The 22,500-nt window shown below is 41.6% G+C and overlaps 1 protein-coding gene across 12 annotated transcripts in view; it reads right to left on the bottom strand.

Annotated features, from left to right (window-relative positions):
* Window positions 1–22,500, bottom strand: part of cacna1g (calcium channel, voltage-dependent, T type, alpha 1G subunit) — a 386,801-nt gene that overhangs the window by 335,510 nt on the left and 28,791 nt on the right. The window lies entirely within an intron of this gene.

Below are 22,500 nucleotides of genomic sequence, written 5' to 3'. Positions count from 1 at the left end.
TTAAAAAAAAAAACAAAAAAAAAAAAAAAAAAAAAAAATAAAAAAATGATATAATCTCTAAATACAATTATGAACCTGAAAATGAGCATAATATGAGCACTATAACTTCAGACTGTCCTCGCTAGAAAAAACACCTTTACCATGCGGGCAGTGTTGCCAACTCTTTTCCAATGAAAGTAGCTAGCACCAGCTCCTAAAGTCGCTAAAATTAGCTGGATGACGTCATACACTTATTTGCTTATTTGTGATGTCGTTACGCAATAATTAGCATAAACCTTAGTGGTTGTGTCTGCCAGGTAAATAGAAAAAAAAAATGGAAATCTTTAGCAAGATAATCACAAACTCACTACAGGAATTTATATTCAATTATAATTATTACGCAGGTAGCCTATACTTGAAGTAAAAAAAGAAATTCTACAAAGAGAGGGAGAAAGGTCGATAAAGAATTTTACAGAAAAGTCGCCAGATTTGTCGCTAGTCGCTTTTGTGATTAAAAAAAAGTCGCTAAGGGGGTCTGAAAAGTCGCTAAATCCAGCGACAAAGTCGCTAAGTTGGCAACACTTCATGTGGGATTTTAAATTGCCCTCACACAAAGAAAAGATTCAGAGGAAACAATACAAGCATGTCCTTCGGCATTATGGTTTGTAACTGTATCTCAGTGACGGAAGCTTCACTAATCACTGATCGCTCTCTGCAGCCATATCAGGTAAGGCAAATTACAAAGAACATTCGCTACTGCTACTGCTTCACATTTAGATGCTTTTAAATGGTGAACCACATGGGGGGGGGCTTTTATTGTGAAGCAGTCACAAAAAAAGTTTTTCCTGTCTTATTGTGTTAATTCATTCCCTGTTTCCTTGTTGTTTACTGTCTCTTGTGTTCTCTGTTGTGTTTTACCCCGTTTTCATCCTTGTGTATGTTTTATGTTTCAGTTTCCTGTTTTATTTTGTAGTCTGGTTTCTCCCATGTCATGTCTTGTTATGCTTCCTGCCTTGTGTTTTCCCTGTCTGCCCCGCCCTGATGTTCTCCAGCTGTTACTGAGCCCTCGTGTCACCTGTCCCTTGTTTCACCCTCGTTACCTTGTGTATTTAGTTTCTGTGTTGTCTTTGTCTGTTGTCAGATCATTGTGTGTGTAAAGGCCGGGACACACCAGCCAGACGGCCGACCGTTGACAGAAAAGCCAGTCGAGATGATCAGTCGGGTCCCCGAGGTCCAAAAAACTGCCTCGGGACACACTGAGGCGACACCGACTTGAGAAACGTAATACGTCTCCATAGCAGCAGGCGCCGCTACTCTGTATTGTTGCCCAAGAAATGAAAACCGGCAGCTGATTGGACGAACGCGTCACATGGGTTTGTTTTCTCCGGAAATTCAAAGCCAGACTTTCATGGCGGCTCGGTCAGAATACGATCTCATATTGTACTAAAATAGTTCACTGAAACATGTTTCTGAAAACATTTTAAGCGAGAAATAGGCCGTGCAGTTGCTGAATCTGTCTTCATTTCAGCTCGACAAAGGTCAGTTTAAAAGATTTTCGTCCGATTTTGAGAGACTCTAGTCACGCTCATTCCGCTCGCCATTTCCAGGTGCGTCCGACTGAATATGTCAGGTCGGCCAAAATGAAGGCCGACAGCCCCCCAGACTGACGACGGTACCGGACACACCGAACAGACTCGAGTCACTGACCTCGCCAGACTGTCCAACGGCCGATTATCAGCCCTGTGTGTCCCGGCCTTAAGTCTACACCATTTGTCTCAGTGTGCCAGTTTATTTTTTGGACGCCCGGTCTTTTGGCTTCGTCAACGGTTTTTGGTACCATTTTTGCCTGCTTTCTTCAGGACTCCTTTAGTTGTATCGCTTTTTATTTTATTAAATCCTCAAACTCACCACAGACTGCCCTGTTGTCTCTGTATTTTTGGGGCCGCCATTTCCCTAATCGTAACACATTGCTTTAAAGGCACACGCTTTGTGCAGGGAGCTGATTCGAGACTGTTGACCACTTCCTATGGTTACATTTACCTGACAAGGACCTTTTGTGGCCATGAGAATTAAAGACTCCTGGGTCTCAGAAGCAAAGGCAGAAGTGGTACCTCAGTGTTTCTTTTAACCACACTGCCTGTTCTCATGAACCACACGTTAATATAGCTACGAAAAGTTAAGCACTGTAATTCGGAAGTCATTTGTGCAGTTTTTTGGGAAGCCCCTGGCAAACGGTCGTCCTGCTGATAGCAGTGCCAGATTAGAAGAAGAAAAAAAAAACAACAATCAAACACTATGGCTGGTTTTGGAGAGCAAATGAAAATAGTTTCAGGGGATTTGTTGACTAAATGTGATCTTTCAGCAGTAGCTGAACAAAAGCTAATAGTCTGCTCTTTCAGATGAGTTCATCTTCTGATCTTGGGATCCACACAACACTTTGAACACTGTACATGAATCAGTGGCAACAACAAAAAGAGGAAAAAAGAATCGACACATATTCCCTTCAGAAGCCTCGGAACAAAGCATTTTTCAGTGTGCTCAGTGATCTGCTTTTTGCCCTTCTTTGCATAATCCTTGCAGGCTGCCATGTGTAACATGGTTCTCACGCCACACAGGGACCTTTCAGGGGGTTTCCCTCTGTCTCCCCGACACAGGGCACTGCCTCCCTCTTCTCCTCCCTCCATCACTGTATCCCTTCATGCAGCGAGAGTATCTCTGGAGGTCTGCTTCGCTTTAATTCGTTCGGACCTGTGGTCCTGAGGGTCGACTGCGGGGTAAAACCAGCCGCTGTGAAGTGAGCCCATCACTCATACACCTTCCTCCTCTCCACTTCCTCCTTCTCCTTTTTTTGCCTGCTCTGTCATTCTCTTCTGTTTCTCCACTGGCCTAATGCATCTATTCCTGTCATCTGCTGCGCTTTTTAACTCTCCTGTCCTTTCCTCTCCCAGTGCCCCAGCCCTTCAGCCTCTATCTCTATCTATACCAGCACATCAAAACAAACTATAACTCAAGATGGACCACCGCAGCCTCCCACCAGTTCCCATAAAAGACACAGCCAACGGAGAAGAGGAGAGGGATGAGGACGGGGAGGGAGTGGGAGGTTTGGGAGGGAACAAATCGCCAGATAACACTGACATAATGAGAGAAAATGAGAGAGATAGCAGGAGAGCAAATACAGTAGGTGGAAGCAATGATGGGTAGAAAAAAAAACGGGTGAAGGGGAGAGGCATGGGATGTGCTGCAGAGTTGTGTAAAAAATGGAGAGAGAGAGAGAGAGAGAGAGAGAGAGAAAAATGAAGCGCATCAAATAGATGTGGAGCTAAGGAAAGGAGGAGAGGATGAAACAGGAGGTGAGGGTAAGGAAGAGAAAGAGAAGTGACTGACTCAGGAGGGAATTGATTAGTGGACTGGAGCTAGGGGGGGGAGAAATCCCTGCAAAGCCAAGGAGCCACAGAGAGGAAAGAAAGGACAGAGGAAAAAGAGGTGGTTAAAGGAGAAGGAGGGAGCGCTGAAAGAAAGAAAAGCATCGAGCGCAGTCAGGGGAAATGCAGAAAGTGAGATGAAACGGCAAACTGAGGAAGGGTTGGAGGGAGTGGAGGATGAGAATATTGGCAGACAGTAATTTAAGGCTGGTCATAGGGGAGGAAGAGAATTACAGTAGAGGGGGTGGGGGGGGTGTGCTGCAAAAATAAGCATGCACACACATACACGGAGTAGGCTATGCTTCACTCTTCCTAACAAAAACAGAGTGATCCAAGACAGAGCGCCCCCCCCCCCCACCAGTCAACCAGGAAGTGAATCCAGGCACAGGATACGCCAACAGGCAGGACTCTGCAAAACTGGCTCTCAATATCACACCACGCGCATTTGAGAACACAGGTGAAGCTCACAGTCGAGATGAAGGTAACTCCGCTACTCTCTACAGCCAACTGATACCGCTCAAAAGTGATTTCATCTATTGACGGTTTATTAAAACAGGCATATTAAATGATCTTCTGCAGTGCTGGATAGTTTGTCGCGATGCAGATAAAGACATCTGGACACCACTGACCATTAAGTTTGGGGTACCGAAATCTGTACTTTTTTGGATACCGACCGAATTACGTCGGTACTACTGAGGACCGATTCGCGTTAAATCAAACGGCGCCAAATTTTGGTACCTGAGAGTGCATAAGGGCGAGCTTATCGGTCCTCTCTGCATGTCGACAGAGAGCGGGGCTCCGAAACACATACACACACACACACACACAGAGCTGTGGTGCAGACGGAGCAAAATTACGTCAACTTGGCAGGTTGATAAAGCCACAGTGAGTCACGTCAGTGCCGGTTAAGCGGTTACAAATGTAGTTACACTTTTAACAAATCCACGCAGACCGTGTTCGCTGCAATATAATATTTATGGCGAGCCGAAAGCGATCCCGGTGTTGCACTTCCTCTGGCAGGCAGTGTTCTCTCAGCCCTGTTGACTGACTGACAGGCTGGAGGTTGTTGGGCAAGGTTCATTTCAGCAACAAGGCAATTCAAAACACACATACACACTTCACATAAAACATTAAAGAGCAGTTAAAAAGAGAGAATAAACACAGGCTAAAAAGGAATAAGATACAAATACAAGAATAAAAGTTAAAGTGCAGTGTGAAAAATGAATAATTTTTTGATTTAATATGTTGTAGGGACAGGTTTGGGAGGGGAGAGGGAGGTGTTTTATTGTGTGTGGAGTGTGAAATCTTCTCAATAAATAACAAAATGTTCTAAGTAAATAGGATAAATAGGTTTGGAATTATATTTACAACTGAAATATTGTTTTTGTTATTATAGAGGGAAAGTTGGGTACCAAATTAACCGAATTTCAGGTACCGGTATCTGTACCGGAACAAATGTGAACGGTACCCAACCCTGGCAAAGTCAAACTAGCTAGGCTACATAGACACCTTCGGTCTGCCGAATCTGGTTCTTTAGTGCGCTTGAGTAACTGCAGTGTGAAACCAAAACTAACCGGATCAAATGTACTGTATGCAAAGTAACAAAAAGATGAGCTTTGGCCCGGATCGTGGTTGGACTTTCAGGTGTGAAAAGTCCCTAAGATTACTTACTAAGTTATGTCCCTTGTCAATTTTCTCAAACTTGGGCGATGACCGGCTGGTCACGTGCAACCGGTCACATAACATATTAAATTTAGCCTGAGAAAATGTTACTGGGAGCCGTGTACCGGTCGCTGTGAGGTGACGGTCCTTTCAGAGGACGTTGCAGTTGAGTTTAGCTGACAAAAAGGGGACTTTGGAGACATTATGTTTTCCCGAGACATTAGACATTATGTTTTTCCTGAAACTGGAGAAAATTAGAAACATACTGAAAGGTTCCATACAGAGTTTTGAGAGAAGTTGGACCTCTTTTTTTGATGTACTTTGAGAGCTTCCAAATCCCCTTACAGGAGACAGACTAGATGGTGACACCCAATTTCAATGAAAGTAGTGCACTGATCATTTATTTCACTTGTGAAGAGCGTTGTATGGAACCATCCACGTTATTATTTTTTTGGACAATTTGGTTGAAAGGACCCCACATTTCTAATATAGAAACTTTTTGAAAATGGGTCAAATTCGACCCGAGGACAACAGGATCGTTAAAAGATGCATGCGGTCAAATGTGTCCCAGACCACCTTGGCAAGTCTAATGCAGGAACTAAAATCCAGAAAACCACTTTCACTTATTATAGTCTCTAAATTACCCCGCAGGGTCAGCAGATAGACTGTCTGTCTGTGTCAAACTATTATACGCACGAACAAAACCTGCAGAGACCAGTGCAGTGTAGAGCAGTATTGTGCAACAACCTGCAGAAAACCTATAAAATTATTCGATTTCCAACCTCAGCAAGTTATAATCCTGTGCGGGGATGTGATTTTAATAGCTGTTCCTATCAGATGATAAAGCTACAGCCAACTCTAGGATGAGAGTCTCATGCTAGCGGAGAGGTAAGGAATGTTAAACAAGTCAGCCCGGGCCATGAATGAAGCTGAAATAAGGCTGATTAGATCTCCTCTGCTTTGTTCTGCCCTCGAGCCAAGGAAACACCAAAATGACTTGTTATTCTTGCGCCACTGCCAGAAACCGCTTGATGTCTCTTATTTTGGACGAGGAGCTTTCTTTTCCCGACTTTCACATATCACAGTGAGGGTCTCAGATTGGCTTAAAATATGTGCGTCAACCCGCTGTAGACACACAGGCAAACACACACAAAGCAAGGAAGGAATGTTCTGGGCTTAGAGGTATTTCCTGATATCAGGTTATGATTCGATCACTGTGTGTGTGTGTGTGTGTGTGTGTGTGTGTGTGTGTGTGTGTGTGTGTGTGTGTGTGTTTGTTTGTGTGCGTGTGTGTTTGCATGTGCATGTGTATATAAGTGATCTGTAAAGTGGCCCTAAGAGAAGAGAGGGACACAAAGAAGAGGAGAAAGAAGAAGAGGAAGAAGGGGAGGCCTATGTAGGGAAAGCGACTGGCAAAAGCCTCGTTTAAAGCAAGCAAGCAGGTTTTACGACCAGCTGAGGAATGTAGACATGAATCGACTTTTATTGTTTTACACAGAGCGGCTGTGGGCTACCAGCAGCAACTATCTCTATCTCGCCACATTTAAAGCTTTCTGCTCTCTTTTACCTTCGTCCCTTCTTCCCTCCGAAAGCTGCCGCCGTCTCTATTGTCCTCTCATCCACCTCCCTGTACTCTTACGCAACCCTGCCTCCTACAGTACAACATTTGTATACTGATTAAAGAAATACGTTTTGAAGGAAACCTATTTGCTGCCTGGATTATATTCCACTGGTGATGTTGGGTTTTTTTCAGTAAAGGAAGTGTGACATTCCTGTAGCTCAGAGCAGTTACAGGAGGTCAGTGTGGGTGATTGGGCGTACAAAACACAGGACAACAGGACATGGACACCGAAGGCCAGGGTTTACAGTGTCACGTGTGTATACTAAAACACTTGGTTAAGGTCAGGGACAGATCACGGTTTTGGTTGAAAAGAATCAACAGTCCAATCTGATGCTTCAAATCATTGTCGACTTTTTAAATATTTAACCTGTCGCGGTCACGGATGCCCTCCTGTCTCTCTTTTGTGTTGCCCTACGTTCTCCAGTCCCCATGTGTCTTCCATGTCCCCGGTTTGCCTCTTCGTGTGTTTCTGTGTGTGAGTGTATGTGTGTATTCTCTCACTCTCCTGGTTTCTGGTTCCCTGCTCAACGAACCCATTGTCAACAGTCCAGTCTGGTGCTTCAAATCAGTGTCGACTTTTTAAATATTTAACCTGTCACAGTCACGGATGCCCTCCTGTCTCTCTTTTGTGTTTTCCTGTGTTCCCCTGTCCCCGGTTTGTCTCTCTGTGTGTTTCTGTGTGTGAGTGTATGTGTGTACTCTCTCACTCTCCTGGTTTCTGGGTCCCTGCTCAACGAACCCATTCTCACTCCCAACTCGTCAAATACTGACGCTTGGTCAGTGACCCTTAGCGTCATATACCCACGCACAAAGCACCCTTTAGCATCTGTATAAGAGGAGCGACAACGGCATTGCAGCCGGGGAATGACTGTACCGGCACTGTCGCTGCACTTTCATCACAACTGTACGGGAGTCCTGGCGGCTTGTTTAAAGGAGTTATTGAATATAGGCTGGGTGCATTTCACTGTGAATTGAGCGATTTGACACTTTTACAATATTTATACAGCACCTGGACCTGGAAATCTCAAATATGTGTGTGACTGTGTGTTTATTTAATTTAATGTTACGTTCTAAAGTGCTTGAAAGTATCCCCATATGTTTGGATAGTCTTTAGTATGATATATGGATGATGATGATATAGTATGATATATAGTACATATCTGTATATGCATGTGTGTGTGTTTGTGTGTTCTGTAGGTAAGTGTGATGGATGAATGTGTCTCAGTAGTAGCATTGAACGCTGAGCTCGGAGAGTGTGTTAGAGTTCGACCAAGGCCGTCCTCTAGTGATCTCTCTCTCTCTCTCTCTCTCTCTCTCCCAGCACGTATAGTAGCATGTCAGCTATGATAAAGAGAGGCTACACAGTGCAGAGTTCCCACAGGTATACTTAGCAAAGGCAAACCCGCATCACAGACACACTCCGTCATTACGCAAGGGAGGAAGGGTGTAAAAACAAGGCAAACCTTCAACACACACACACACACACACACACACAGAGACATACACACACAGAGGCAAAATAACTGAATTGACTACATAGTTCCTCATCCATGTAGAATAGTTGTGGCCAGTTTGTCAGTGGGACACCGTGGTTGTAAATGATGGCATCCTCTAAAACAGGCAATCCATCAAACACACACACTGTACAGCAATATATTACAGTACGCAAGGCTCGATCCAATGTCTCAATTTACCAGTTATTTTCAGTGGCTTATAATCTTTCCAGAGCCACTTACCGACATTTCAGCGCACAAAAGACCAACCCCAAAACGAAAATTCATTTCAAGTCCATTTATTTCCATTTCAGGAACAGTGATACAATCTGTGTGGTGTGTGGTTTAACTGGTATAGCTACCCCTTTCTCAAACCAACCCCCTCCCTACTAGCAGACATGATAGTAAATAGCAATTAAGAAACCTAGGGGGTGTCAACAAAAATAATACTTATTTACATCAAATATGTATGTAAATAAGTATACCATTCATAATTAAGGTAGGCCATCTGGGGCCTGCCCATTTCTCCGACGCTCCATTGTTCCCGACCTCTCAATAACCCGAAAAATTCCCTTTGGTCCTACAGCCCACTAGTCCGACGTCCCTTTGGTGGCAAAATTACGAATCCCACAGCCACGCCAAGACCCGCCCTACAAAGCAGCCCGATTGGTTGGGGTTAGGCATTTGACCATGTAAGGTTAGGATAGCCGATTGGTCAGGGGATAGGACCTGTACAAATGGGGTTACGTTACCTTATGTAAGCAGGGATGCCTAGCCAATAAATGCTATTGAAGGGCAGGTCTTGGCGTGTCCATAGTGGGATTCGTAATATCGCTGGTGGACGTCGGACTAGTGGGCTGTAGGACCAAAGGGAATTTTTCGGTTTATTGAGAGGTCGGAACAATGGAGCGTCGGAGAAATGACATGGCACCAGCCATCTTATACTGACAGAACAAAGATATGGTAAACATAAATGTAAATTAAATACATATGACAAACTCACTAAATTGGTCCTACATTATACATGGAAATAAACGCACCTCTACATGTTTTAAGATATCCAACTCTGAAATGTCTGGCTCCACCCAAAAACATGGAATGTTATCAGTGGTGGAAAGTAACTAAGTACATTTACTCTAGTACCGTACCAGCATTCAGTATGTGACAGTTTCAGATACTCGTTGCTATAGGCACATGTCAGTCGCCACCTACCCAGCTTTCTTTCCAGAAACAATAGCCCTGTTATTCTGACTAATCTGCACAACACAGTGTCAAAGATTTTCATTTGAAGTACTTTCCACCAAAGAAATAGTCCCACCACACAAATCTTTTTTCACTGTAATGTTATTGGGGTGGCGGCAGAAATCTCGGAAACAGACATCATAAATACCACGAGAGGTAATGGAGAAAATAGGTTTTCTTTGTAATTTAGCTGAACCAGCCCTTCAACCAAATAGAGGCAAAGTTACTGGACTTCCTCTTATATAAGAGTATAATAATTACAGTGTATCAGGGAAAAGCAGGTTGAGCTCTGCCTAAGCACACATACATAACAACCCAGCTCCTTCTCCTCACATCTTACTTCATCATCAAAAAATGGGACTGAGTTGGCGTATTGCTAATCTTTGGCTTTCCTTAATTCTAAGCCAGAAATGTGGCTGACGGTAAAACAGCAGTCAGCCTGTGTTTCCCTGGAAGACTAATTCTTTAAAATCACTGTATAGCCATCCATTCAACACAAATCCTCCTTTTCAGTTAAAACAAAAGCTCTTCCATTCCATTTCCACATATCTTTATCTGTCTCTCATGAACTATAATTTTTGCCAAAACAGATGCTGCTACGTCTGTTGCTGTTGTCATGCTATGTAAATGTGTGTGTGTGTGTGTGTGTGTGTGTGCCTGCCTGTGGGAGGTGGAAGTAGCGCGGCAAATAAAAGGCATAATCACCAATACAGGAACAAAAGAAGAAAATACCTGACACACACACACACACACACACACACACACCAACGCATTCTCATTCTCATAAACAGGTTCATATAATATCGCATGATACTTATGAACACCAATTTGTCTGATATGAAATACACCTGATATGAGAAATAAGGTGACCGCCGGCCAATCATGTGACGACCGGTCACATGACAGTTAAGTTAGTCTTTACAGTTGAATTTAGCAGAGATAAGGTTACTGGCAGCCGGGTTCAGAGCGCCATGAGCTGTCATTTGTTGAGTTGAGTTGAGTTTAGCCAAAAAGTGAGCGTCATGCTGCGGCGACAGTTAAATTTAGGCACCAAAATGGCTAAAAATCTGGGACACAAACGTTTCTCGGGTAAAAATCTAGTATTCAACCCTCCCCGATTTTAAATTTGAAAGCCCTTTGTTTTATGACCCACCCATCCACCCCGACCGCCTCCCTACGCGGTCGAGAGCGTTCTGATACAGCGGCAGTCAATGTGGTGCACACAGCAATAAATACTTATGAAATACACACCAATTACGGTGCTTTACTTTTCCTAGCTACATGTAGTACGAATCGTTCATGAGAATAGTCTGTCACTAACACATAACAGGAACAAAAAAGAAAACCTGACACACAAACAAACACACATAGCAATCCCACCGAACATGTACTCAATCATTCCTGCACACGTGTGACAATAATGCATATTTCATGAAACAAGTGCCCCCCTCCCATTACACACACACACACACATCATCCACCCACACACACATCATCCACCCACACACACATCATCCACCCACACACATGCTCTAATATTCTTCAACCTCATTGACAGTGGTGTTGCTGACTCAGGCCTCTGTGGGGGTTAAAGGCCTTCAGTGTTGCTGAATGGGCTCCTGCAGGACACACAAGCATATACACACATACACACACATGTACAAACCAACTACACTAGCATCACCTGAGGCAACAGATGGATGCACGCTTCCCATACCTGCCATCATTTTACACTTTTAAAACTCCAGTCTGTTTTTATTTGCACATGTGTAAGACAAGCATGAGGCTTTGATCCAATGCTCTATGAAGGCTAGCTGATGCTTCTCCCTGTGTGTGTGTGTGTGTGTGTGTGTGTGTGTGTGTGTGTGTGTGTGTGTGTGTGTGTGTGTGTGTGTGTGTGTGTGTGTCTGTGTGTTCACATGCTAGCGTGGGTGCGTGCATGTGTTCGCCTGACGGGCAGAGGACTTTCATGTTGTTCAGATGTCTGCATAGCGGAGCAGCAGCCGAGGTAAATATAGCGAGAGAGGAGGAATATCATGCATGCAGGATAAAAATAAAAATAAAAAACGGCCTCCGAAACGAAGAGCAATCATCTCAGCTTTATCTTCAGAGCAAAATTAGCGCACAATGTTCAAACACGTGTCAGACACAGTCCAATTTAGAGACTTTGAGATTCACTTTAAAAAGTCAATAAAAATTCAGCATTTCAACTGTTTTGACTGCAGAGATTGATTAAACTCTAGTACTGTATAACTCTGTCGGGTTAGGTCACGCCTCACTACTCCCAAACAATAACACACACACACGCGCCGCTTACCTTTCCTTTCCTCTCTGCTTTTGTGTCTGCCTCTCATCTTCACAGGTCACTCTGACAGCTTTTCTTCTCGTTATTCATTCATTTTACTGAATTTATTTCGGGGGCATATTCACACCCACACTCCATTCATTTGTTTCCAACTCAACCACAGTTCAATAAACTGGAGCAAAACCTGTGCTAGAGCTAGGACGAAATGCCAAAATAGTCCAAAATGACTCATCCGAAACAGAATTTTTGGAATTAGTTTAAACTTATTTTTTTATTTTTCACAGGTAAATTACCACATGCAGTATATTACGGACATAACAATAATTTAAAGCATATTTCTGATTCATTCTTGTTTCATTAACTTCAGTAAAGTAAATAAAGTGAAAAGGTGTTATTCTTTCATTTCTTTCATGAATTACTAATGGACAGCGCAGCGTAAATTCTTCCAGGAAGACTTCAAATAACTCCAGTCCCTGCTCTCTCTTCCTAAATCAAATCAGCTGTTTAGAGGGGTTCACCTTCCAGTTAAACCAATCAGAATTGGCCAGGAATTTCAAAGGGCCAATCACAGCATTACAACCCTGCTTTAAATCTGTTTCTCTCCCTACGCTCCGTAGCCTCCTTCGGTCTGGTCTCCGGGCTCCTTCTCCGCCACCACCAGTGTCTAGATTCCATCGGGGGGGGGGGGGTAGGTCCTGTTTCTCTACCCCTTTAAAAATATTATTACAACGATAGAGTCTAATCTCCAAAGACTCCGTACATTTCATATTATGCTTATGTACAGTAAACCTTTGCATATCTGCAACAAAGTGTCTCCTGATTGAAATGTATGTGAAAAATCATTTCAACTTTAAAGATCCAAGTTCATTGTTTATGTAACATGTTTTACAGTTTAGTGTGTTCTGATTGACGGCGTTTGCTTTTGCTTTTGCTTTTTGTAAGAGGTGTTGCCAGCGTTTTGGTCCAACAGGCTTATTTTGAGACATGGAGACGTGAAGTGTTTTGGAGGTTTGAGTGAGTTTTGGAGGTCAAGTTAACTGTTTGGCAAAGATAGGCTACATGTTGCAGACTGTGTGAAAAGCTTTGAAAAAGTGGCTTCAGTATTGACCGTTAAAAAAAAAAAAAATAACTGTATGACATTTCTCCAATAAACAGAAATCAAACATCCTTTAGCCTATATGAAAACTTGTAAATACTCCATTTCGTAACCCTTGTGTTGTCTTCCGGTCGACCGTGCAAGTTTTTGTTTTTCTGGGTCAACATTTTTAATTAAAAACTTTTTCAATGTTTTGGTTGTCTTTTTCAACACTTTTGTCGCTCCCCCCCCCCCATGATTTGGTCAGTTTTGTCCAAGCTTTTTTGTCACTTAAAACACACACACACACACACACACACACACACACAAACACATGGTTGAAAGAAACCAAAATTTCTGATATAGAAACTTTTTGAAAATGGGTCAAATTTGACCCAGGGACAACAGGAGGGTTAATTTGAAGTCTCTAACTATCTCATCCATGACTGGCATATCAGAGAGCCTGTATAGCACAGCTACACTGGTTCAACACTGTGATTTGGCATGCACCAATATGCTCGATATTTTTTTTTGCCCCCATATGCTCCTTCCAGGCAGCGCTGCCTGGAAGGCACCGTTGGGGGCAAAAAACACAGATAAACCACCAATATTCAGCACATGCAAGTGTGCACGAGTGAAGGTACAACATACACACACACACACACACACACACACACACACACACACACACACACACACACACACACACACACACACACAAGCATATGGTTGAAAGAAACCAAAATTTCTGATATAGAATCTTTTGAAAATGTGTCAAAAAAAGAGGAGTGGTAATTTATTGATTTCGCTATACTGCAGGCAAAATGGACTATAGCTCTCATCTGGAAGAAAATGGAGAAATTGGTACTTGGATCAAGAATATGGCGCAATCTATGTCCATGGAGAAATTAACCTATATATTAAAAAACTAATTAGGGGTGTATGAGAAAATTTGGAAACTATTTGACCATATATATATATATATATATATATATATATATTAGGAGACATAGGGGATCTTCAGAGGGATAATGCGGGACAGGATACCTTAAATTGAAATAAGTGGTGAACCCCACAAGGGGAAAGGATTGAGGAATGTCTTGGAGGGTGATAGCAAAGGTGCTATTTTTTATTTATTTTTGTATTCATGAGTTTCATGGCTTTGCTGGAGGTCACTGTCATATAATTAGCTTTTTTTTGTTTACCTGATCGAGTACAACAGAGGTTAAGTGAAATTTTATTGTGGGCTGGGACGGGGTGTAAAAAGTTGTAATTGCAATGAAAAATCATTATAAATGTTACTTTTACTCACTAACGGATGTGATTCAAAATGTAGCAAAGTACAATACTTCAAACGAAACATACTTAAGTGAAGTACAAATTTTAAAAACTACTTTACTTACTACTCCACACTTTTCTATATTTTCATTTCACTTCCGACTTTATTGCTTACTTCATATCTTGCTATAGTGATTTTTCTTTTCGTTTTTCTGTTGTTTCTTTGCTGTAAGATTAATTGTACCACTGCCAGCAACCAAATCTCCCCAAAGGGAACAAGTAAGTTTCATCTCAATCTTATCTCTCATGACTCGGCTCACTTCAGTTCAATTTAGCTTCTCTCTGCCAGACCTTGTTTCCCACATCTCTCCCAAGACGGGGTTTCCCCTCTTTTCCTAAATGTTTTTCACTCTCTCAAATTGCATTCTCCCTTTTTCTTTCCCCTCGCTGCTCCTCCTCGCTCCATTCCGGCTCCCTGTGCAGTGGAGTGCTGCGCCCCACAAAACCCCGATAACAGATACACAGTGCGCTTCGCAACGTGGCGCAGAGTCCAGGGCCACTGTGCACGCAAACCCCGTGAATTTCACACACATGTGCGCACACACACACACAGTGAGTGCGAGGAGAAAGCCGGTGTGAGGTGGGTGGACGAGTGAGAAGAGCTGAGGTGGACAGACAGGGAGAGATAGGGGAAAGAGTGGGGGTGGGGTTGGGGTGAGATTATAGCAAATAAAAGGGAGAAGGAAAGAAAAGTGTGATCAGAGAAAAAGCTGAAAAAGATACCTGCCCTTCTTATACCCGACCACACCCACCCTGGGGCGTAGGCAGAGACAGCTAATAAAGACACAGGGCCGCTGAACACCTCTGCCCTCAGAGGCAAAACAATGGCTGCATCCTCTACACAGCCAGTCAGAAACAAAAGACAAAAAAAAAAAAACAGTAAGAAGGGTAAGAGGAAAAAAAACTAACATTGGAAGAAGCTTCCAGTATATAAAAAAGACTCACATCACCATAGCAACTCTGGCTGAGGGGGGAAGGTAGCATACCAGAAAGATGGAAAAAGCTACTGCAAAGGAGGAGAGGGCAGGGAAAAAGAGGAAAATAAAAGTGCCCGGAAAGGAGGGATTGATAGTGGATCAAAAATTTTAAAATTGGTGAATGGAGGAAAAAGTAAGGCAAGTCAGAAAAGGTCAAAAAGAATGAAGCTGAATGAAAACATCAGTGTGCAGCTTATATCTGGAGTCTTTAGCCATATAGTCTAGAGCCAGCTGCTCTGTGAGGTGTTCTCATTGTAAAGAAAACCAAACTGTTAGGTCTAAAATGTGTTTTTAATGTTCAACACTCATAGCAAAGTAGTAATGTACTTGGCTAGAGGGTGGTGTCAGAGTAATCTATAACAGAAGGGCTTCTCATGCCGTTTTACTAGTTATACGTTCTTTAAGTCCTTTTGTGACTCCAGAGGGAGCTGCGCGAAATGTCATACATTTCAGTTTATGAAACTGTTAGCTAATTAGCAGGTTAGCAAGTTCGACTGAGATTGTTGGAAATGTCATTGATTTTGAAGGTGATTGTAGTATTGGGACGATTTCGAATTTTGACCTATTGCGCTCTGTGAAAAGTCAGAGGATCACCAAAGATCACAAGAAATGTTTACATGGCATGGTCATCCATCCAGTCATTAGAATTCATCCTGTGGGGACCATGAATGACCACATAAAACTTCAGGGCAGCCCATCCCATTTTTCGAGACATTTATAGACAGTATAGTTAGTTTGCTCTGGTTCGGATCAGTTTGTAAACTTCGAACGACGTTCCCTTGGTTCGGTTTCGTTTCAAACGGACGAAATTCCAAGCAAACCAAAATGCGTCACTACAAACCAAACAAGAACGTTCACTCCGCTTATTGGTAAGATGTGGAGGGGAGCAAGAAAGTCAATACAGGAAGAAGGTCCTGTGTTCTGGACATCTCCAACCTGGTAGTTGGATCAGACCACAAAAGAACTGTACCGAAGAAGACCAGAGTTTGTTTGTAACTGGACCAAGGAGGACTACCTCCTCAAGGTAGGTTTTGCTCCACACCTGTGCGATGGCTGTGTTCACACCTGTGGTTGAACACTTCAGGATTGGATTCAACCGAACTAAGCCAGGCAGGTGTGAAAAGGCCCTTATAATCCTTTTATTGAGGAAACCAAACACCTGCCTCCATCCCTCCTCATATTCCCTTCACCCTCTCCTAGCTTCCAACACCTTGCAATCTCTCTTACTTCTGCCCTTTCTCTTTCTTTCCATGATTTCATCTTCCCTTCATTCTGTTTCCACTGGTGGTCATATCTTTCCCTCTTTTCTTCCCTTTTCCCCCTCTCCATTTCCTTGGGGATAAAGATGTACTGAATAATTCAGAACGGAACGGGGCCTGATTTATAAGAGTGCTTGTAGTTCCCAGACGTCTGAGTCTCGCTCATCTGTCTGGCGGCTCATTATGGCTCAAGAACGCCTTGGCGGCCTAATCTCTAATGACACGCTACTGATCCCCAACTGGTGTACAACATCGGCACAGTGTGTTCCAAATGCACTCGCGTAAGTGGTTTTGGCGGCAAATGACAGGCCATGATCTGTCTCTTCCTACGTTATCGCCAGGCACAGTCTGTCACAGAAAGAAATATATCACTAGTGTCATGTGAAAAAATATATAATCTAACTCCAGGTTTGTTGATTTAAGTGTTGTTTGAGGTATTTCATGGTATTTTGGATGTCAAGAAACCTCCAGGCTAAGAACCACGTCAACAATGGTAGAGAAAGCATTGCCCATTTTGCCTCCCCCATCAACATTTCTGTAGATCGGAATAAAAGCTGTTCCAATCACAAGCCCACTTCTTTTGAACAACCAGATTGACTTGTATGATAGTCTGCCATGTGAGAGATTTTTGTCCTAGGGAACCCTTCTATGGGAACGTTGGTATTTCAGAATTATAAGTGTCTGCTCTGTAAGTGGCGAGATAATAGTGGTGGGAGGGAAACTTATGATTACAAAAGCCATTCTTATACACTCATTAAATGGGATAATTTGGAGTAAATTGAAGTATAGAGAAATTGAACAATTACATATTATACTGGTGCTTCCTTTCAAGGACCCCTGACAGCCACCAACAACAAAAATTGCCAGCCTTGATAACGTAGGAAGAATTATATGCATCTAAATGTAAAACATAGCTGCATGATTTATTATATTCAGCTGTTATTACACATGGGCAAGTAATCTGACAAAACATGATAATAAGGTTTGGTGTTTGATAATATTTTATCAAATCTGAAGCCGTGAAACACTGCACTGCATTTGAACAATAGCCAAATGTTCCCAACCTGAAAATGAGATGAGCAACGTGAATATGAAAGGCTGAGTAAATATGCATCTGACACATGGAAATTACTGGTGTCGCCTACTAACCTTATTTTTCACAAGCTGCTTATCCAAATACTGGAGGTCCCAATTCAAAAGTATTACATTGCTTAGAGCAAGGGTTATCAACGTTTTTTAGGCCAAGGACCCCTTAGCTGAAGAGAGACAGAGCACGGACCCCCTATTACATAAATTGTATAAAAATGTAGTTGCATATTTAACTGGGCCAGATGGATAAAAATGTATGGATGGATATTCATACAGTATATTATTTATACATCATGTTTTAATGTTAAACATACATGTGGGAGGCACAGTGAGTCCTTAAGCTTAACAGTAATCGTGGATGGCTACCGTAGTGGCTACATTACCTTACTTAGTAAGCTTATCATTAGAGTTGTGTAAATAAGTTAATTTTTTTTAATGAATAGGCCAATTTATCTTTGTTCATAATATGTTGGATTCATGTATTTTTAGACATCTTTCAATGATAAAAATAAATGTATAATTCAAATTTTTTTTTTAATAAAACAATTGGGCAAAAAAGTGGGCACCCTGCAGTAGCTTACTGAGGACACCCTAGGTGTCCTGGACCGCCTGTTGAAGATCTCTGGCTTAAAGGAATAGTTCTACATTTTGGGAAATACGCTAATTCACTTTTTTACCGAGGGTTAGATGAGAAGATCGATAGCAGCCAGTTAGCTTAGCATAAAGACATTGAAACAGGGGGAAACAGCTTGCCTGGCTCTGCCCAATGATAACAAAGACGAGACGGCACTTACGTCATTATACACTAACTGTGACCATATCAACATGCAATATCTTTGAGGAAAACAGACAAGACTAAAGTGTAGTTGTAAAGTTGGTGGTTTGCGGGTCTGGTTCGGGTGGTTGATTAACTTTTTTTTTGCAATTTGAGCTACGGTTTGACTCTCATAACAGGTCACATGGGTGTGGGTATTAAAAATCCCTGATCCACGCATCACTAATGAGCACAGTCTGAAGGTCTTGGAGTTACAGTAAAGCTGCATTATTAATCCTTTAAACTGTGTTGTTGATCAGATAATAAGATAATAAAATCTTTGGTAAAATAATTTTGACAAAAATTACAAAAGAAATGGTTTTGGCGAGACTACATTGACTGAAATGTTCAATGTTCATTGACTAATGCTATGCTTAAATAGATACGGTTTTCTTTGACTAAGATAAGACTGAAATGCCCAGACTTTTCGTCAACTAAAACATGACAAAGAAAACAGGATGAGGTTGACTAAATATGATTTTTTTTCTTTTACATTTGCCATGTTCCACACGACTACGACTGAGACTATGTAAAAAAACTGAAATAATTAACATTACTACGACCCGCCTACAACTTCTTGGACGGACTCAGTAATGGTGGAATCTCGGGTGGTTGTGTCATGGTGGGGACAAGACTTAAGGAAGTAACTGTGCCCGCCCATGAAATAGTCCTGCACATAAACCCCCCTCCCCTCCCAAAAAAAAAACTAGACTTGTCTTTATAGACTTTGGTTACTGTACGGGTTGAGCAAAGAAGACGTATTGAGCTAGAGCCAGCAGGCGATTACATCAGATAATATTAGATTATATCAGTTTCTGCTTAGCGTAAAAGTGCAAAGTTCTCATTAACCAGCACCTCAATATTTTATTAACACAATTTGATATGAGATGTATTGGCCTAACGACTGCTGCTATTTTACAATCCTGGAACCAAAATGGAACCAGCCAGAATAATCAAAACCTATGGATGAGATGTTTGGATGAGAGGCCTCACTGAAAGCTGAGAGCAACTTCCCACATAGAGAAATGACCAATGAGTTGCACCACTGAACCAAACCACAAATCAGAAATGACCTCCAGGCCAACACTGATATTACATTTATATGAACGGTTCTCTGCCTCCTGTTCAGCTACGATCTTTTTTCCCCCTCTGCACAGTTCAGCTTTTTTCTCCCTGTCTCACTTAAATTGTTTTTCTCAAGTGTCAAAATCTGCCATAAACATAATTTTTTTCACCAACGGGACTGAAGAAAAAAAACAATAGGCTGAGCAGATGATGTTTCCTGCATGGCTGACTTTGTCAATCTTTCTCAATCTCCTTCAGAAATTTCAATCAAAGCAATTTGACTCGAGCCATGGTAGTTGAAACAACAGATGAGCAAAGAGGGAGGAGGGTAAAGTAATGAGAGTGTGATCGATGAAAATACCCTGAGAGGCTGGTAGAAACAAAAGCCATATATCTGAGGGACAGGTGTGCACTCCAGAAGGAACAGCAGCAGTTTGGTTTAAAAGGTTTTTGGCTAAGATGGATGGAGGAATTTCATCTTTGGGGTAGTTTAGCATGAAAGAGATCTTAAGTCAAGTCTTTCATAAACCTTCCAAAATACATAGAACATTTTAGACACAGTTTACAGAAGTTTTGCTGAAAGTGTTTTAAATATTTAAAAACCTATATTGTAAAAAGTGAGATTTCCATGTCTAAGTATAGTATAAATACAAAGAAAGCATCAAAATTCTCAATTCACAAAGAAATGCACACAGCCCATATTCAGAAACTGCACCTTTAAACGAGCCGTCAGGAGTTCCATACAGTTGTGATGTCATAACTATACTATATATAGTTAGGAAGTGCCGGCACAGTCATTCCCTGGCTGCAATTAATGTGCAGAGACTCCAAGAGTGCAGATGTGTAAGAGCCAGAAACGCTGACCAATCAGAGCAGATTGGGCTTTTTTGGGAGGGGGGTTTAAAGATACAGGCGCTAAAACAGAGCGTTTCAACAGATGGTAAATACATGTGTATTCAGTCAGACGGTATTAGAAAAATACTGTGTTTTTTTAACATTAAAGCATGTAAAAATGTTCTAGTAGAAACCCATAATTCAAATATGAACCTAAAAAGGAGCAAAAAATGGGACCTTTTAATATGTGTACATGGTATAATATGGGCTAAGAACAAAAATAGACTGTCCAAAATTACTAACATGGCCTGTAAAATTATTGGTAAAGAGCAAAAACAACTTGGACCCAGACACACACATATATATATATATATATATATATATATATATATATATATATAAATAATGCAGGTGAAAAAAAACTAACAAACAACAACAACAAACAACTAACAATGTCTGAATCCTGTTTACCCCTTTTTTGAAACAATTGATAAACAGAAGGACACTATTGTGGCACTGCAGCAAGCATTAACATTTACAAAAAAATCTTTCATTCCAAATGCAATAGCTTAGCTTAATTCGTAAAACATAATTTTCACTGGAACCGTGTCTGCTATTGTTGTCTGTACTGTGTATGCCGTGCTATTCATTTTATGTATTGTGATTTATAATGATGTGTTTTAATCAACCTGTGAAGCCGAAGGACAATTTCAACATTTGTAGACAATAAAGAAGATTATTATTATAGAACAATGTCAGTCAACACATCTACAGTATGTAAAAGATGTGGCCTCATACACTGTAGCGCTACACCACATCTTGCCCGCTCCCCAGCCTTCTCCTGTATTAGCATCAGGAATGCATGCTCAGCATGTTCACTCACTGCATGCATGTTCATTTATCTGACCTCATGTTCATGTAGTAGTTGTGTGACACAGATTCAACTTTAGGGTAATTTGTGAGTGACATGTTTGAGCTAATGTATTCTATAGCCACACAGGCACAAAGCCAATCTGTCAAATCAAATGTGGAGCACTGCTGTAAAAAAAAAAAGTGGACAAGCATCCTGGATTAAGTAGCAAAAGCCAGACTTATTTAACAAATCCAAGCAGAAAAGCTGTGACTGAATGAGCTTATCAAGAAAAAAATGTTTGACAGCAAGGAAATGGGAAATACAGGAAACATGGTCTTAATTTTTAGCAACCTACCACAGGTGTGAGACAGCCGAAATGTGTTTTAATCCATTTGACAAAGAAATATAGACAGTTGGGTTGGGCGATATAACAATATAAACAATGAGATGATAGAAATTTGTTTACTGAGATTGTGCCATCCTGTTTCAACCCTGTCTCCTACAAATTATGTTTATGTAATACTTGTAATAACTGCCAGAGCTTTGTTCAGTGGGAAAAACAAAATGTCTCCAGGAAATACAGTGCCAAGTTCCGCAAGTACTGCACCAACGTTGTAGGGAGGCCGTCGTACAATGACCAGAGTGTCTCCTGAGTCCCACATTTTTTCAATATTAAACCAAGACCACAATCTTTGCCTAACATAACAAGTGCTTTGAGTGCCTAAACAGAACCATAACAAACTTTAATTGCCCTTTTGTTGCTAGGAGCGGATACTGTACTGTAAGAGTGGATACTCTCGGAAAACAAATGAAATATGTCCATCAGTGTTTTATAACATTACATTATATAGATTGCGTGCTGATGCACTTTTTAAGTTAGTTTAACCCTTAATGGATGGGTTGGCTGTAAAACTGAATTGCCCCCTTGGGGACTAATAAAGTTATCTGAATCTGAATCAGATACTGAAAGTTCAGTAAGAACATTTTGTGACATGGCAGATATGTCCATTAAAAGCCTTTCCGTATTATATCAGGGATTGACATATTTGCAGTTGCAAGGAGTATATATATATATATATATATATATACAGCATTTCAAGGATACAATGTTGACCATTCAACTGTCAGTGGTGAATGCTAGATTGGACCCGGCACACAACTCAACGTCAACACACAAGCATACTGCGCAGGGATCAACACTCGGGCAACCCGTCCTTCATTGCAGCCAAAGACTGACCATAATGGAGTATAGCGGCACTTTCTATCGGTATAAACCAAAAACTATACAACTGGAAATGTTCCAGAAGCAATTTGACTTGAAATTTCCCTGCCGTTAGCATGTAGCTAAATGTAGCAGTGAAATGACTGTTACGTACAGTACAGGCCAAAAGTTTGGACACACCTTCTCATTCAATGTGTTTCCTTTATTTTCATGACTATTTACATTGTAGATTCTCACTGAAGGCATCAAA

The sequence above is a fragment of the Perca fluviatilis genome, chromosome 21, assembly GCF_010015445.1.
Source record: "Perca fluviatilis chromosome 21, GENO_Pfluv_1.0, whole genome shotgun sequence".
NCBI lineage: Eukaryota > Metazoa > Chordata > Actinopteri > Perciformes > Percidae > Perca > Perca fluviatilis.
The sequence above is the reverse complement of the archived record's forward strand: the minus strand, read 5'-3'. Positions and strand labels throughout refer to the sequence as shown.